This window comes from Theropithecus gelada, chromosome 3 (genome assembly GCF_003255815.1).
Source record: "Theropithecus gelada isolate Dixy chromosome 3, Tgel_1.0, whole genome shotgun sequence".
Taxonomy (NCBI): domain Eukaryota; kingdom Metazoa; phylum Chordata; class Mammalia; order Primates; family Cercopithecidae; genus Theropithecus; species Theropithecus gelada.
In genome coordinates, this window is record NC_037670.1 from 80,232,587 (window position 1) to 80,249,233 (window position 16,647).

Below are 16,647 nucleotides of genomic sequence, written 5' to 3' on the forward strand. Positions count from 1 at the left end.
GAAAATACTTAAGATTTGACAAGAGAAGTATTTAGTTGATCCATTAAAATTTCATTTGTTGTTTACCCTGAGTCAGTAATTTTTAGCTAAAGGAAAATCTTATGCCTGTATGACTGCTGTCCAAAATTCTGAAAATATTATATACCTCGTGGCTCAGAAATAAATCAGATATGTCAAATCAGTCATAGACATTTACATATGGTGATTTCCTTTTTCAACTTTAGAAAGTCATGCACTCACCTAGTTGACTTTGTTTGGATAATAGGGCTATACCTTGAAGTCACTGACTGTAGAAATGAGCATGTGGATGGTATGTGGGAAAGTCGACTGTGTGCTAAATTTTAGATACTTGAGTATCTTATTATTTAGAAGAATTTTTTGGTACTTGAATTTATGTCTATAAATAGTAACTGTGTATACTATGTTATTTTTTCTACTCAGGGTAATCTGGCAATGAAACCACATTTCCTGAAAATAAATATATCTGAACTTAGTTTATGGGTAAGAATCAATCTATTTTAATGCTTATGTTTTTTCTTCTCTAAAATATATCATTGGTTTTATATTTTACTTTTAAGAAATGATCTATGTAATTCAGGGGATCCAACAGTTTCATAGTGTATTAGGGCTCAATTTTAATGTACCAAATTGCCCCTTTTTTGAAACAAGTTAAAATGAATCCTGGGTATGTAGTTTAAAAATTCCAGTTTTATTTATTACTCATGTTTCATCTGAGAAACAGTGCATGTATAAGAAACTGTTAAAGGGAATTTAACTGCAGTGGTTGTGTGAATCTTCTATAAAATATATTAATTTTGGTAAGATTGTATGATTATATTTTTATTTTTAGTTATTGCCCCTTGATTTTGAGCAACACGCTTGATTTTACATTGAGATGCATTTTTTAGCATTTTCTCTTGTAGATAGCAATATGTATTTCATATATGATTAAAGCATTTATTTTTTTCTTCCTAGCCTATGTCTATGGAATATGAAGCATCAAAGATATTTTTGTTTTCTTTTTTTTTAGGTTATTCAAGGATGTTTTTGGTTATTTGGAACTGTCATACTTAAATATTTGACATCTAAAATTTTTGGTATTGCAGATGACGTAAGTGCATTTTTTGCTTAAACTTGAAAGACTTGAAAAGAATCGAATAGGCTAAGAATAAATTGAATTATTCACGTATCACTATTAAATGAAATTCTAGGATGAAGTCTGTTCACCTATTATTTTATGTATTTAATATAATAGAAAGTAAATGTAATTGTATATAGACTTTTGTTCTCCAAAATTAGTTTCTTAAAACAATCTCTTATTGGTCCTTCTATATCACTAAAATTTTTAAATTTTAAAGCAGGAAAACTCTAGAGATTAAAGATCAAATTTTAAGGTCTATACGGATGTTTTTCTCTAGCTTCTTTTTAACTGGTAAAGACACCATCTTCAGAGCTTTAACTGGAGATCGTATTATAGTCTCATTCTTTTCTCTCCCCAGTTTTCAAGTCATTACTTGTAAAAGGCTTTTATAAGCCTTTATAGATAATTTAATCCAAGTTAGTCTTATTTAGAGAAGATTTTTGTTTGTTTTTGGCATTAGGGTAGAAGGGAACATAAAATGGAGAAGTCTGTCTTATAATTTTAAGGATTTTCCTTGTCCATAATTGCTCTGCCTGTTTTATTTTGGTGTTTTAATCAGCAAATCCTAAGTCAGGAGGCTGTCAAAGATTTAATTTAAAAAAACAGAACAAGAACCAACATGGAAAAAAAACCTACTTTTTTCCTATAATTTATTTTTATTAATAAATTATAATTTATTAATAATAAATTTATTAATCTAGTACAGAAAGAAAAATAAAATTACAGGATTTTATTTATATATAAATTATATTTGATTTTATATATACAGTACAGAAAGAAAAATAAAATTATAGGATTTTATTTATATATAAATTATATTTGATTTTATATATACAGTACAGAAAGAAAGATAAAATTATAGGATTTATTTAAGTACAGAAAGAAAAATAAAATTATAGGTTTTATTTATTAAAATAAATATTTATTAAAATAAATCCTATAATTTTATTTTTCTAGTACAGAAAGAAAATTTAATAAATTTAAATTAATAAAATTTAAATAAATTTAAATAAATCCTATAATTTTATTTTTCTTTCTGTACTAGATTAATGGTTTTGAAACTGGGTTATGTGAAGTCCTAGGACTTCCCAGGACTCTTCCCTGAGGGCTGTCTACTCCCCCATTTCCTAGCCTCTCTTTAACCCAGGGCAGTTTAACCTTAATCTCTTTCATATAGGTTTTCATAAGAACAAGGGTTGTTTTTGATTAAAAGATTGAAAACACATAGACCATTAAATGGGTGGTCTACAATCTGTGGAAAGATTTTTAAAACTATAAAACTATAGTTGAAAATGTATTCATTCATTCATTCATTCATTCATTCATTCATTCATTCATTCAGTACCTCCTGTGTGCCTGACAGTGGAAAGTATCCTAGAGATACAAAACTGAGTAAGGTATGGTCTAGTGGAAAATTTGGAAAATAGGAACAATTTCTAGCAGTTATAATACAGTGTAATAAAGGCTATGATAAAAAATTAAGTACAGAGTGCTTCAGGAATACACAGGAGGAACATTAGGGAAGGATCCTGGAAGTCATCTGAGGATGAGAGCTGAAAGGTGGGTGAGTCAGCCAGTATGCAGAGCGCAAGCAGAAAGACAAGTGAAATAACCCTAGTCCTGCATTTATGGAATCTGTTTTCCTCACTGGGGGAAAATGAGCCAGTTAAGGTATTAATTCAGGTTAAAGCGATTATCGTCATTTTCTGTCATCGCCTAAAATTATGCCAGAGCCAAAACAAGATGCTATAAACTATGTTATTTGCAAATTAGAAATAACTTAGTTGTAACTTTAGTATTTTTAGAAATATGTAACGTTGATCAAGGGCATTGGCTCATAAATTCTTAATTTTGACATTGGTTAAAGGAAGAGAGTGGCAAGGCTACCAACCCTTTCATTTCCTACTGAGTTCTCTACTTTTACTGACAGTGCCTCTGAGCGTAGGCTTTTAGCTGTCCGCCCCAAATCGGGTCAGCCTGCTCCAGTAGTGAAGGTTCTTTTTATGACCAGCCGCACTCCGTCCTGCCGCCTTCAAAAGAACTGTTGCGCTAACAGTATGGGGGAGATGGGGGTCGTGCCGAGGTGGATGGGAGCAACCTAGGTAAAAATGCTGCAGACTCCCACTGTTTTTACCCAGAGTTTCTCCGTTTTTTATGAATGAATGCTTCCCACGTTGTTGCTTCCTTTTGGTTAATTTCTAGAACCTGTTATGAGTGTGTTTTTAAATAATTTTGTCCAATTTTAAAGTTGTTTTGGAGAATGGGAAATACCAGTTTCTTCAGTCTGCCATATTTGGAAGTCGACACATTTTTTGATATATGAGTGTTGATCTAGCTTGTATCCTGGGATAAACCTCACCTGCTCAAATGTAGTATTTCTTTTCTATATTGCTGGATTTGGTTGGCTAATATTTTTAAGGATGTTCATCTATTATTCATGAGGAATATTTGTTGTAGTTTTCTTTTCTTGTAATGATTTTGTCTGGTTTTGGCTTCAGGGTAATGTCATCTCCTAAAGTTATTTGCAAGTGTTCTGTCTCCTGTTTTCAGAGAGATTTTTGTGTGGAATTGGTATTATCTCTTCCTTAAATGTTTGGTAGAATTTGACAGTAAAGCCCTCACGGCCTGGAGCTTTCTTTGTAGGTAGATTTTTTTTTTACTACAAATTCAATTTCATTAGGTATCTCTCCAGTTCATCTGGAGTGAACTTTGGTAGTTTATGTCTCTAGAGGAATTTTGCACATTTTATATATGTTATCAAATGGATAATGCTTTTAGAATTTAGTCAGTTAAAATTCTTATTGGAATTTTTGTGTATATGCATATATGGGAAGTGATCTTTTTGTTCTTTGGTTGGCTTCTCTTTATTTGGATTTGGAATTAATATTGGTCTCCTATTAAGAGCTGTTGTGTTTGTTTGTTTTTGGTGGTCTTTTTAAAAAATTTTTCCTACTTTCTGGCAACTTGGGAAAGATTTTTTTGAAAGTTTAATAATTTATCTGTGTTAACCATCTCAGTCTAGGGCTTTTTGGGAGGGAAAACACTTGATTTCTATTTCAGATATTTGAATGCTTTTTGTTCTATTCAAGTTTTCTGTTTCTTTTTGTGCCAGTTTTGGTGTTTTATGATTTTCCAGAAATGTATCCATTTTACCTAGGTTTTACAATTTATTAGCAAACTATGTAGCCTACTATTGTTATTTTAGTTATGTTGAGTCCATAGTTATTTCTGCCTTTTTTTGTTTTGCTTTTTGTTTGCATCTTTTGTTTCCTTTATTAGACTTGCTCTAGAGGTCTATTGTTTTAATATTTTTAAAGTTATACCTTTTTTTAGTCCTCTTTGGTTTTGTTGTGTTTCTCTTTGCCACCAATTCCTGTCCTTATTCTTACTTCTTCTTATTTCCTCTCTTCTGATGCCCAAGGGAAATGCTTAGCTCTGTTGTTTTCACCTCTCTTACTTTCTGATCAATGCTTTTAAAGCTAAAATTTTCTTACGAGTATGTAGTACTTTTTTATGTATCTTATAGATTGGCTATTTGTGGTTTTTTAAAAGTTTAAGTTTTATGATATTTAATTTCTAATCAAAAGAATTTTTAAAGCAATTTCTAGTTATTTTCTGGGTGACAGAGCAAGACTCTGTCTCAAAAAAAAAAAAAAAAAGTTAATGCTTAATTTTCCCCTTAAATGTGGGCAAATAGAATGAATATGGTGGAAGTGACAGTGTATGACTTCCAAGAGTAGGTCACAGGAGGCACTGCTTTCTCTTTGCTTTCTCTCTGAGATCTCTTTCTCTAGGGGAAGCCAGCTGTCATGTCATGATGACAGTCCAGTAGCCCTGTGGAAAGTTCCATGTGATAAGGAACTGAGGCCTTAGTTCTAGCACTAACTTGCCAGGCATGTGAATGAATCATCTTGGAAGTAGATTCTCCAGCCCCAGGCAAGCCTTCAGATGACTGCAGCTTCTGGCTGGCAGCTTAAATGCAACCTCATTAGAGACCCTGAGCCAGAACCACCCAGCCAAGCCACTGCCAAATTCCTGACCCATAGGAACTGTCTGAGTTCATAAATACCTGTTGTTTTAGGCTACTAAGATTTGGCATAATAGCAGTGGGTAACTAATTACAGATGCTGAATCTAGGGGAAATTTTGATGATAAGCAGGATATTTCTTGATCTCAAAGTGTTGCCCCACAGACTGTTAATTATCTCTAAGAAGGAAATTGTACAGGGATGAAATTGTACAGGGATGAAATCAGGCAACAGTAATTGTACAGGGATGAAATCAGGTGATCAGTATTGACACTGGCCATCATATGCCTCCAGATGTGATACCCTGTAAAGGACACAATATCACCTAGTCAGTATACTGGCCAAGAGTGCACATCTTGGATCTAATCATAAGGAAACAGCAGACAACCTCCACACAAGGAACATCTTAAAAGGAGAAAGAAAGAGGAATTTATTTTTCTAAAAAGTCTATGTCATGAAGGACAAAGGTTTGGGAAATTTTCTTTTTTTTCTTTTTTTCCTTTTTTTTTTTTGAGACGGAGTCTTGCTCTGTCACCCAGGCTGGAGTGCAGTGGTGCGATCTTGGCTCACTGCAAGCCCCGCCTCCTGGGTTCACACCATTCTCCTGCCTCAGCCTCCCAAGTAGCTGGGGCTACAGGCACCTGCCACCACGCCCGGCTAATTTTCTTTCTTTTTTTTGGGTATTTTTAGGAGAGACAGGGTTTCACCATGTTAGCCAGGATGGTCTCGATCTCCTGACCTTGTTATCCGCCCGCCTCGGCCTCCCAAAGTGCTGGGATTACAGGCATGAGCCACTGCGCCAGGCCGAAATTTTCTTAATTAAAAGAGACTGACAGGCTGGGTACAGTGGCTCATGTCTGTAATTCCAGCACTTTTGGAGGCTGAGGGGGGTGGATCACCAGATGTCAGGAGTTCAAGACCAGCCTGGCCAACATGGCGAAACCCTGTCTCTACAAAAAATACAAAAATTAGCCAGGCATGGTGGCACACGCCTGCAATCCCAGCTACTTGGGAGGCTGAGGCAGGACAATGGCTTGACCTGGGAGGTAGAGGTTGCAGTGAGCCAAGATCACCACTGCACTCCAGCCTAGGCAACAGAGTGAGACTCTGTCTCAAAAATAAATAAAATAAAATAATAAAATAAAATAAAATAAAACTGACAATTGAATGCAATACCTGACCTAAAACTGGGTCCTGTAATGGAGGGAAAAGAAATGCTGTAAAGAACATTATTGGGGTCGGGTACAGTGACTCCCATCTGTGATCCCAGCACTTTGAGAGGCCAAGGTGGATGGATAGATTGAGTCCAAGAGTACAAGGCCAGACTGGGCAACATGGCAAAACCCCATCTCTATAGGAAAAAAATAAAAAATAAAAAAATAACATTATTGGGTCAATTCACAAAATTGGAATACAAGTGGTAGAGAAAATAAAATGATTGAATTAGTTTACATTTATTGAATTTGATAACTGTACCATGGTACATAAGAGAATGTCCTTTTCTTGGGAAATACACATTAAGTATTTAGGGGTAAAAGATAATGATGTTTATAATGTAGCCTCAAATAGTTCAGAAAAAAGTGTGTGTGAGTGTGTTTGTGCAGGGGGAGATAGCGTGTACAAATAAAGCAGAGGGGATACAATGTTAACAGGTGAATCTGGGTAAATGGTAATGGGTGTTCTTTTTATTATTTTCATCTTTGCAACTTACTTGTAAATTTGAAATTATTTCCAAATAAAAAGTTTAAAAAACAGCAAAAAATGTTATATGAGATATCAGGAGGAAAATGAGTGTGGGTAAATATGAAACAAGATCGGCCATACATTGATAATTATTGACAGTGAGTGGTTTACTATAGTTTTACTATAGTATAAAAATTATTATGCTCTTTGACTGCTATTGAATATATTTGAAATTTTTCATAATAGAAGAAGGTAAGCAATAATGAGGGCATCTGAACTTGAAGATTGCTAAGTGTATTTCCCAGCTCTAAAGCTCTCTGGCCATTTGAGTGTGGTGAATTACATATGTTAGGTATGATCCTTTTTTTTTTTTTTTGAGACAGAGTCTTGCTGTGTTGCCCAAGCTGGCTTTGAACTCCTGACCTCAAGCAACCCTCCTGCCTCGGAGGCCTTTTGAATAGCTGGGACTACGGGCTTACACCACTTTGCCCAGCTTGATCTAAATTTGAGTTCTACTTCGGCTCAAGTTTTTCCTGCAAAAATTGGGAATACTATCTACTAATAAGAGTAACGAAATCTCTATTATGCATTTGAAGTTGTTAGCACATCTCCTGGCACATAGTGTAGTAATTGTTCAATATATGTTAGTAATCACTTATTATTGGATGAGTGAATGAAACAAAAAGATTAATTTTCACTGATGGTTAGAAGATGGAGCATTATCGGTAAGGAATTTGATCTGCATAACTACTCTCATTATTGGCATGAGGTATTACAAGAGGTTCACAGAGGGGGGTACAGAAAGAACAAACTGTTCTTTCAGAAGAAACTGAGAACTGTTATTTTCTCGAGTGAGCCCAGCTTTGCTTGTGCTCACATTTGATTTTCCCTGTGCACTCCAGCACCATAGTGCTTCCTGCCTCTTTCTTAAGGGGTTATATAATTATGCAGATCAACATTGTGAGTCTCTTTCCCCTTGGACAGTACTTTCTGGAACTGCTAGATTTCCAGATGAGAGCTGTTTATTCTGGATTAGACTTAATTTGGTCAGCTGAATTCTCTTGGGTATGAAGAGTTTTTCTTACCCTTGGCCTACTTTTTGTGATTCTAAATCTCCTTTTACAGTTTCAGCAAGTATTCTGGAAAACAGAAATAGTTGAAAGCACTGCTTTCTTTTGCCTTCTTAGTTCCTTTGCTGTTTAATGATCTCAGTATGTCAGTTACATTGCCTTCTCTGAAAGCCAAAACAATAGAGCCCTGCATTACAAAGGAACGCTTTGTTATTGTCACAGTTTTCATCGAGCGCCTACTACGTGCCAGGCTCCTCACAGCTTGTTTCAAAACCAGATGGTTACCCCATGGCATTCAGGAAGGTGATGGATATATATTCAGGGCCCAGGGGGAAAGAAAAAGGCACTGGTCTAGCTGAGATGGCCCAGGAAGCTCTGCGCTGCTTTTACCCACACACAGTGTCTTCTCTACCTTTTATTGCACTTGGATTCTAAGCTCCTGCCCTCCCAAAGAGTAACAACTTAAAAGCAGAAGAAAATCACTGTAGTAAATCACCCTAATAAATCAGCTCATTTCCCATGTTCTCACAGTTCTTGTGGAAGAAATGGAGAAAAAATACAGGAAGAAGAGAAGAAGAAATGAAGACGGAAGCGAGTTCGACTCCTATTCTCCCAGGTGCCTCGTCCCTTTGTCTAATTTTGTATTCTGCATTTTCCTCTTTTCTACCTTCCCCCAGCATTCACAATGATTGGTTTGTTTGTTTTTAAATTTTATTTATTTATTTATTTATTTATTTATTTATTTAGACGGAGTTTCACTCTTGCTGCCCAGCCTGGGGTTCAATGGTGCAATCTTGGCTCACTGCAACCTCCACCCCCCGGTTCAAGCCATTCTCCTGCCTCAGCCTCCCAAATAGTTGGGATTACAGGCATGCACCACCACGCCTGGTTAATTTTTTGTATCTAGTAGAGATGGGATTTCACCATGTTGGTCACGCTGGTCTCGAACTCCTGACCTTAGGTGATCCACCTGCCTCAGCCTGCCAAAGTGCTGGGATTACAGGTGGGAGCTACCACACCCAGCCAGCCACCACATCGGCCTGTTTTTTTTTTTTTTTTTTTTTTTTTTTTTTTTTTGCATAGAGATGGAGTCTCAGGCTGGTCTCAAACTCCTGGGCTCCAGTGATTCACCTGCTATGGACCCCCGAAGTGCTGAGATTATAGGTGCGAGCAAGACAGTCTCACTCTGTCCCCCAGGCTGGAGTGCAGTGGTGCCATCTAAGCTCACTGCAACCTCTGCCTCTCAGGTTCAAGCAATTCTCCTGCCTCAGCCTCCTGAGTAGCTGGGATTACAGGTGCCCTCAACCACGCCTGGCTAATTTTTATATTTTTAGTAGAGACAGGGTTTTACCATGTTGGTCAGTCTGGTCTCAAACTCCTGACCTCAGGTAGATTCACCCACCTCGGCCTCCCAAAGTGCTGAAATTACAGGTGTGAGCCCCTGCACCCAGCCTCACAATGCATGTTTTATTAGTTGTCCATCATCACACTGAGTATCACACTTAGTATTATACTTAAGTTCGTAACTCGATTCTCTGTTGGTGGTTCCAAGTTTTCGCTATTATGTAAAATGTTGTGACAGAGAACTTCATGCTTATAACTTTTCTTTTTCCTTCTGGATTATTTCTTTAATATAAGAATGGAGTGCTGGTCAGGCTTAGGATGGGAGTCAGTCCATTTTAAATGAATTATGCTCTCCTTATTAAGCTACAGGGGCATAAAAACATTCACTCCTGCTGTATTGACCATGCTTCTCAAAAGCACACCTCGTTTAAAGCAATGAAACAAGTATTAGCTTAATATTCAAATACACCCCAAAAAAGAACGTGGTTGAAGCAGGAAAGCCAGCTGGAGCGCTGGAAACCCTGAGTCACAGATCCCTGAGTGAGGGAGCCTGGACCACCACGTGCTGGGGGAGCGCCCCCTTGCTGCCGTACTCCTCATTTTATCAGGGCAGGACTTCGTTTGAGCAGAGTCTCCCATCTGAAGAAATATTTGGAAGCCAGGAGTCCATTTCCTTCATTTTATTCAGGACATGGGCTCAGCAAGGTCTCTTTTAAAACGTAGCCAAGATCCACAACAATCCAGGACTGCATTCTGCCTTCAGGTTTTGGGGCACTCTGGACACAGTTCCTCTCCTAGTAAATGAGGGGAACGGAAGGAGTGAAGGCCTGGGAGGCCAAGGGAGGAGGTTCACCTGGGAGGAGTTGGGCCTGTTTCTCCTCATTTCTTCTCTCCCTCATTCCTAGCTTCTTCCATGCGTCTATGAGGACAGATCTTTCTAAAATGGCACATCTCGAGGCCCGGCATGGTGGCTCACGCCTGTAATCCCAACACTTTGGGAGGCCAAGGTGGGCAGATCACCTGAGGTCAGGAGTTCGAGACCAGTCTGACCAACATGGTGAAACTCCGTCTCTACTAAAAATACAAAAAAAGAAAAAAAAAATTGGCCAGGCATGGTGTCACGTGCCTGTAATCCCAGCTACTTGGGAAGATGAGGCATGAGAATCACTTGAGCCCGGGAGGTGGAGGTTGCAGTGAGCAGAGATTGCCCCACTGCCCTCCAGCCTGGGTGACAGAGCAAGGCTCTGTCTCAAAAATAAATAAATAAATAAATGAAACAGCACGTTTCCTATGTCGCTTTCCTGATGACAGCTCTTCACTGCCTCCACTGCTCCCCAGGCACCTACAGTGTCCTGCGCCGCGTGACTTCTCCTCACCTCCACCAACCCCTCACACCTCCCCCTGCAGGAAGCCTCCTGGCACAGGGACTTCATCCTCTGTTCCTTCCTCTCTATTGTCCTTCTACCTGGAGCTCCCATCCTGGTCTCACTGGACTTTGCCCTTCACAGATAAATCTTTCGCGAGAGTCCCAAGGGCATCCTTCCCATGCCTGTGGCTGTGGTGCTCCTAAGGCTTCTGGAAGGTAGGGCCCTGTCTGCTTTCCTCGGTTTCTCCAGCAGCCTGGGGCCAGGAGAAGGGCAGCACTATGAGAAAGAAGGGGAATGGGAAAGAGTCATTTGCTTCCTTAAAGATGGTGGGAAGCTGTTTGAATTACATCAATGAGCCATCGCCGGAGAAGGCAGATGAGTGAGTTTTTCCCCAAAGGGAGGTTTTTTTTTTTTTTCAACTTTTATTTTCAGCTCAGGGGGTACATGTGCAGGTCTGTAACATGGGTAAAATGCGTGTCACGGGGGTTTGATGTACAAATGATTTCGTTACCGGGGTAGTGAGCATAGTACCTGATAGGAAGTTTGTTGATCCTCGCTCTCCTCCCAACCTCCACCCTCAAGTAGGCCCGGTGTCTATTATTCCCCTCTGTGTCCATGTGGACTTCATTTATAAAGTGAGATAAATAAGAACGTGTGGTGGCTGGGGTGGTGGCTCACGCCTGTAGTCCTAGCACTTTGGGAGGCCGAGGCAGGAGGATCACAAGGTCAGGAGATCAAGACCAGCCTGAGCAACATGGTGAAACCCTGTCTCTACTAAAAATACAAAAATTAGCTGGGTGTGGTGGTGCATGCCTGTAATCCCAGCTACTCAGGAGGCTGAGGCAGGAGAATCACTTGAACCTGGGAGGCGGAGGTTGCAGTGAGCCCAGATTGCATCACTGCACTCCAGCCTGGGTGACAGAGTGAGACTCTGTCTCAAAAAAAAAAAAAAAAAAAAAAGACCATGTGGTATTTGGTTTTCTGTTCCTGTGTTAATTTGCTTAGGATTAGCCTTTGTTTGTACCTATGTCCTGAATGGTATTGCCTAGATTTTCTTCTAGAGTTTTTATGATTTTCAGTTTTACATTTAAGTCTTTAATCTATGTTGAGTTATTTTTTGTATAAGGTGTAAGGAAGGGGTCTAGTTTCAGTTTTCTGCACATGGCTAGCCAGTTTTCCCAGCACCACTTATTAAATAGGGAATCCTTTCCCCATTGCTTGTTTTTGTCAGGCTTGTCAAAGAGCAGATGACTGTAGATGTGTGATGTTACTTCTGAGGTCTCTCTTCTGTTCCATTGGCCTATATGTCTGTTTTGGTACCAATACCATGCTTTTTTGGTTACTGTAGCCTGGTAGTATAGTTTGAAGTCAGGTAGCTTGAGGCCTCCAGCTTTGTTCTTTTTGCTTACAATTGTCTTGGATATACAGGCTCTTTTTTGGTTCCATATGAAATTTAAAGTAGTTTTTTCTAATTCTGTGAAGAATGTCAATGGTAGTTTAATGGGAATAACATTGAATTGATAAATTACTTTGGTCAGTATGGCCATCTCACAATATTGATTCTTCCTATCCATGAGGATGGAATTTTTTTTAAAATTTGTTTGTGTCTTCTCTTACTTCTTTGAGCAGTGGTTTGTAGTTCTCCTTGAAGAAGTCCTTCATGTCCCTTGTTAGCTGCATTCCTAGGTATTTTATTCTCTTTGTAGCAATTGCGAATGCGAGTTCATTATGATTTGGCTCTCTACTTGTCTATTGTTGGTGTAAAGGAAAGCTTGTGATTTCTGCACATAGATTTTGTATCCTGAGACTTTGCTGAAGTTGCTTATCAGTGTAAGGAGTTTTTGGGCTGAGGTGGTGGGGTTTACTAACGATAGAATAATTTTGTCTGCAAACAGAGACAATTTGACTTCTTCTCTTCCCATTTGAATACCCCTTATTTCTTTTTCTTGCCTAATTGCCCTGGCCATAACTTCCAATACTATGTTGAATAGGAGTGGTGAGAGAGGGCATCTTTGTGTTGTGCTGGTTTTCAAAGAGAATGCTTCCTGCTTTTGCCCGTTCAGTATGATATTGGCTATGGGTTTGTCATAAATAGCTCTTATTTTTTTGAGATATGTTTCATCAACACCTAGTTTACTGTGAGGTTTTAACATGAAGGGATGTTGAATTTTATCAAAGGCCTTTTCTGCATCTTTTGAGATGATCATGTGGTTTTGGTCATTGGTTCTGTTTAGTGATGGATTAGGTCTATTGATTTGCATATGTTGAACCAGCCCTGCATCACAGGGATGAAGTGGACTTGATCATAGTGGATAAGCTTTTTGATGTGCTGCTGGATTCAGTTTGCCAGTATTTTATTGAGGATTTTCACATTGATGTTCATCAGGGATATTGGCCTGAAGTTTTTGTTGTTGTTGTGTGTCTGCCAGGATTTGGTATCAGGATGATGCTGGCCTCATAATATGAGTTAGGGAGGAGTGCCTCCTCTTCAGTTGTTTGGAATGCTTCAGAAGGAATGTACCAGCTCTTTTTTTGTACCTCTGGTAGAATTCACCTGTGAATCCATCTGGTCCTGGGCTTTTTTTGGTTGGTAGGCTATTAATTACTGCCTCAGTTTAAGAACTTGTTATTGGTCTATTCAGGGATTCAGCTTCTTCCTGGTTTAATCTTGGGAGGGTGTATGTGTCCAGAAATTTATCAATTTCTTCTAGATTTTCTAGTTTATTTGTGTAAAGGTGTTTATAGTATTATCTGATGGTAGTTTGTATCTCTGTGGGGTCAGTGGTGATATCCCCTTTATCATTTTTTATTGTGTCTATTTGATTCTTCTCTCCCTTCTTCCTTATTAGTCTAGCTAGTGGTCTATGTGTTTTGTTAGTTTGTTTAAAAAAAAATCAGCTCCTGGATTCATTGTTTTTTTTTTTTTTTTTTTTTTTAAGGATTTTTCATGTTTCCATCTTCAGTTCTGCTCTGATCTTAGTTACTTCTCGTCTTCTGCTAGCTTTTGGATTTGTTTGCTCTTGCTTCTCTAATTCTTTTAATTGTGATGTTAGGGTGTCAATTTGAGAGCTTTCTAGCTTTCTGATGGGGGCATTTAGTGCTATAAATTTCCCTCTTAACACTGCTTTAGCTGTGTCCCAGAGATTCTGGTACATTGTCTCTTTGTTCTCATTGGTTTCAAAGAACTTCTTGATTTCTGCCTTAATTTCATTATTTACCCAGGAGTCATTCAGGAGCAGGCTGTTCAATTTCCATGTAGTTGTGTGGTTTTGAATGAGTTTATTAATCCTGAGTTTTAATTTAATTGCACTGTGGTCTGAGAGACTTTTGTGATTTCAGTTATTTTGCATTTGCTGAGGACAACTCGTAAGTTTTAAATTGCTTGGCGCTCTGAGTAGCGTGATGAAATCTCCGGTTGTCCTTTTCTGTCCCACTCAGGACATTCCATCTCTTTGTCCAATGTATCCTTGAGGTCTACACTATTGTCCTGGTTGGTAGTCATCAATTTGGTTTCCTCCTGACACTCAGCCATCAACATCATATGGCTCAATGATCCAGGATCACCTGAAGCAGGTGGTCCTCCTTTTGACATATCATCAGAAGGTCAATAGTAGCCTGATGCTAGTCACAATGCCTGTGTCATTCACCTAATCATGTAGGCATTTTATCATCTCACACAATCACAGGAAGGGTGAATGCAGTACAATAAGATATTTTGAGGGAGAGATCATATTTGCATCACTTTTATTACAGTATATTGTTATAATTGTTCTTTTTTTTTTTTTTGAGATGGGGTCTCGCTCTGTCACCCAGGCTGGAGTGCAGTGGCGCGATCTTGGCTCACTGCAAGCTCTGCCTCCCGGGTTCACACCATTCTTCTGCTTCAGCCTCCTGAGTAGCTGGGGCTACAGGCGCCCGCCACCACACCTGGCTAATTTTTTTGTGTTTTTAGTAGAGACGGGGTTTCACCATGTTAGCCAGGATGGTCTTGAACTCCTGACCTCGTGATCCACCCGCCTTGGCCTCCTGAAGTGCTGGGATTACAGGCGTGAGCCACCGTGCCTGGCCTCTATTTTTGTTGTTAGTTATTGTTAATCTCTTACTATGCTTAATTTATAAACTTTGTCATAGGTATGTATTAGAAAAAAACATAGTAATATATAGAGTTCAGTACTGTCTGTGGTTTCATGTGTGTAGTAGGGTTCTTAGAACGTAACCTCCGAAGGTATGGTGGGACTACTGTATTTTTTGTTTCTTTTTCTTTCTTTCTTTCTTTTTTTCAATTCCAGGCACATGATGCTTAAGGGGGGCCTACTATAAAAGCAAACATTGGTTGGGGAGGGGAAGACCAAAAAAATTGTTCGTGAACTCATGAACAATTGAGTGTGGAAATAAACTGCAGTATATTCACACAATAGAATACTTCCTGGCAGTGAAAATGATCTACTGATAGACAAAGCGACATGACGCTCAGAAACTTAATGTGCAAGCAAAAGCAAGTCACAGGGTAATATGTATGTATGATTCAACTTGTGTAAAGTTCAATAATCTGACACACTAAACAATCTGTTGTTGAGAAGGGAAATATATGGTAATTTTTTTTTTCCCTTTGAGACATAGTCTCTGTTGCCCAGGCTGGAGTGCAGTGGCACAATCACAGCTCACTGCAGCCTTGACTCCCCTGGCTCAGGTGATTTCCCACCTCAGCCTTGTGAGTAGCTGGGACCACAGGCATATGCCACCATGCCTGGCTAATTTTTTTTTTTTTTTTTTTTCTTAGAGATAGGGTTGCACCATGTTGCACAGGCTGATCTCAAACTCCTGGGCTCGTGATCTAGCTACCTCAGCCTCCCAAATTGCTGGGATTACAGTCATGAGCCACAATGCCTGGACAAATTTTTAAGCAAAATGAGGGATGAGAGACACCCCCTTAGAGCTGGGTGATGGATTGTTCATTTTATTATTTTTTATATCATACACATTAGATAAAAATTCTTTTGAGTCTCTCCAGTTATTAAAGAATCAAAAATAGGCCAGTGTGGTATCTCACACTCATAACCCCAGCACTTTGGGAGGCTGAGGTGGGAGGATCGCTTGAGCCCAGAAGTTCAAGACCATCTGAGGCAACATACCAAGGTCATTTCTCTACAAAAAAATTTAAAATGGCCAGGTGCGGTGGCTCACACCTGTAATCCCAGCACTTTGGGAGGCCGAGGTGGGCAGATCATGAGGTCAGGAGATCGAGACCGTCCTGGCTAACACAGTGAAATCCTGTCTCTACTAAAAATACAAAAAATCAGCTGGGCATCGTGACGTATACCTATAGTCCCAGCTACTCGAGAGGCTGAAGCAGGAGAACCACTTGAACCCAGAAGGTGGAGGTTGCAGTGAGCTGAGATTGCACCACTGCACTTCAGCCTGGGCAACAGAGCGAGACTCCGTCTCAAAAAAAAAAAGAAAAAGAAAATTAAGAAACGTTAGCTAGGCCTGGTGGCATGTGCCTGTAGTGCCAGCTACTTAGGAGGGTGAAGTGGGAGGATTGCTTGAGCCCAGGAGTTTAAGGCTGCAGTAAGCTATGATTGCACCACTGAACTCCAGCCTGGGCAACAGAGTGAGACACTGTCTCTAAGAAAAAAAGAAATAAAAAAAAAAGAATTAAAAATAATAGTAATAGCAGGCCGGGCGAGTGGCTCATGCCTGTAATCCTAGCACTTTGGGAGGCTGAGATGGGTGGATCACCTGACATCAGGAGTTCGAGACCAGCCAGGCCAACATGGTGACACCCCCGTCTCTACTAAAAATACAACAATTAGCTAGGTGTGGTGGTGTGCACCTGTAGTCTCAGCTACTCAGGAGGCTGAGCTAGGAGAATTGCTTGAACTTGGGAGGTGGAGGTTGCAGTGAGCTGAGACTGTACCACCTGCACTCCAGCCTGGGTGACAGAGTGAGACTGTCTCAAAAAAAAAAAAAAAAAAAAAAAAAAGTAATAGCACATGTGTATTCAGGGTCAACCAT